This window comes from Vespula vulgaris, chromosome 14 (genome assembly GCF_905475345.1).
Source record: "Vespula vulgaris chromosome 14, iyVesVulg1.1, whole genome shotgun sequence".
NCBI lineage: Eukaryota > Metazoa > Arthropoda > Insecta > Hymenoptera > Vespidae > Vespula > Vespula vulgaris.
Genome location: NC_066599.1, coordinates 3,625,001 through 3,627,500, shown reverse-complemented (window position 1 = coordinate 3,627,500; position 2,500 = coordinate 3,625,001). Strand labels below are relative to the sequence as shown.

The following is a 2,500-nucleotide window of genomic DNA, read 5'->3' as shown; positions in this document are numbered from 1 at the left end:
AACGATAAAATTTGGCTGGCAAAAGTGTCTCGCACGGCGACAACAATGTATAAAATGACAGAGCAATTGTATCCGTGTATATGTCTATACATACATACATACATACATACATACATATGTGTATATATATACATACACATTAATCTATGTGTTTGCGTATGTATGTGTATGTGTGGTTGGACGAAGGGTATCGCCACGAAATCGCACACGTTGATCGATTGACGTGACAACGTGCGTCCCTTTCGAAGGGGTAAAAGGGAGTATGTCTGTTGCAGGGTGATTCCATGCAAAAGGGTTTGCCGTCGAAACGTTCCCGCTGTTACTGTGTTGCTGTTGTTGCTGCTGCTGCTGTTGCTGTTGCTGATGCTGGTGCTGGTGCTGCCACCAGTTTCGACAATACTCGATGGAAAAGCTAGAGGAAGGGGAAGAGGAGGAGGAGGAGGAGGAGAATCGGAGGAGGGATTCTGTATTTTACGTTCTGTATTTTATAGCGAGATACCCTGTGGATGAGGGCTTGCTAGTAGTAGGGGTATATACCCACTGGTGATAAGGTGATAAGCTCAAATGTATTGGCTCCCATCAAATCGCACGCTTTACTGTTATAGGCAACCCCATAACCGCCGATCGTTTCCCCTGTTCCACTTCACCCCTCACCTTCTTCTCTTCCTCCTCTTCCTCCTCCTCCTCCTCCTCCTCCTCCTCCTCCTCCTCCTTCTTCTTCTTCTCCTCCTATTCCTATTCCTATTCCTACTCATCGTCTTTACTCTCTTCCGTTCTTCTCAATGAACGTTGTAGTACTCTTTCGTTTTCCAAGGAAAGAATAACATTTCCTTCGGAATGTTTCCGTGTTTCCTCAGCTAGCTAGGTCATTCTATTTTTATTTTCTTTTTTTCTTTTCCTGTTTTTCTTCTCTTTTCTTCTCTTTTCTTCTCTTTTCTTTTCTTTTCGTTTCTTTTTTTTTTTTTCGTTAACAGTGATTAATATGAAGGAATCGTTGGTGCGATAGGATTTGTGTTAATAACAAAAATTGAGAACGTTTGGTTGTTCAGTTTGTTTAGCGATATCGTTTGTCATAAAGAACGTTCTATGCGTTTTGTTTGTCGCGTTAAAAAAAAAAAAAAAAAAAAGAAAAAAAATTAAAAAAAGAAAAGTAAATGAACAGAGAAACAAGGAAATATGTATATATCTTACGGTAGGTCAGTGCGTTGTTTCTTCTTTTCTTTTTCCTTTTTTTTTTCTTTTTTTTTTGAATGGTTCAACTAAACCAGGTCACCTAAATTTCAACACTTTCAGCTAAGTTCATAGTCCTAATTCGAATATGCTTCTCTATAATATTTTTTTAAAGCTTGTTTTTTTTTTAGAACGACATAAAACGACGATAACACACGACGACATCATCTTTTCAAAGAACCGTGTTCCTATTCTATGGGAATGCTGCATGTTTAATTTATATCATCTAATGTTTGTTCCTAATTTATATGCAATGTTTGTTAAAGGTATACAGTAGTTGTACACCGGGAGCTTACACTCTGAAACCTTGTTGAAAATTATCCCAAAACCGTTTCAACGATGGCGTAGACGACGCATGACTCTGATTATGAGACAACCTTCCATATGCGTGTGGGAAGTTTTATTCTTTCATGGAGGCCATATCAGGGAGAGAGATAAAAAGAGAGAGAGAGAGAGCAAGCAACGAGTTTTTCTACAAAGATTCATAGCCGCGATGTACTAGCGCAGAGAAAATTAAATTCCTGACCCCCCGCGGAACGATCCTTTGGTGGTGGATGTGAAATTGCAAATAAATTACGTTCAATCTTCATCATCGAGAGCGGAGTTGGAATGAGGTAGGGATAATAATCAGAAGGAAAGAGAGGAGAGATGAAATATGAATGAAGAAGAAGAAGGAAAAAAAAGAGCAGGAGACAAAAGAAGAAAAAAAAAAAGAAAAGGAACAAGAAAGAAAGGTCAGGATAATTCTTTTTGAAGGATTTCAATTTGGTAAGTTTCCTTTTAGCTTAAACCGATTGCCTTTTCTCGAATTATGAGGAAGATAAAAAAAAAAGAAGAAAAAAGGATACTTTTCTCTCTCACATATATTTCAATGTGTCTTTAGACATTTTCGTTCTTTCTTCGTCATTTAATTTTTTCTTTTTTTTTTTTTTTGAGACCTAGACGTAGGAGAGAAAAAACGCACGAGAGTTTTGTAATCATGAGCGACGTACATTTTCTTTTTTCTCCAATTAAATTTATTTTTTTTTATTTCTCTTTCTTTTTCGAACCTATTAAAGTTCTCACTTAGAAAAAATTGAAACGAGAATAAGAGTGTATAATATATATTTATCCGAAGGTTATATCTTTAAAATGATTAAATTAGACAGAAACGAGTCGGAATTTCTCATCCTAGCAGTATCTTTTATTATTCATTTTTGTTTTATGACCGGCCGCAAAAGGTCTTCTCGTTAATAGTAATGTGACTACAAACGAGATTACGGAAAGTTAA

The 2,500-nt window shown here is 36.7% G+C and overlaps 1 long non-coding RNA gene across 1 annotated transcript in view; it reads left to right on the top strand.

The window, feature by feature from the left end:
- LOC127069141 (uncharacterized) overlaps positions 1-2,500 on the top strand; it is a 41,383-nt gene that overhangs the window by 767 nt on the left and 38,116 nt on the right. The window contains exon 1 of the long non-coding RNA XR_007783374.1: positions 1-2,500. This exon is cut by the window's left edge and continues 767 nt beyond it; it is cut by the window's right edge and continues 224 nt beyond it. This is a non-coding gene — a long non-coding RNA (uncharacterized LOC127069141).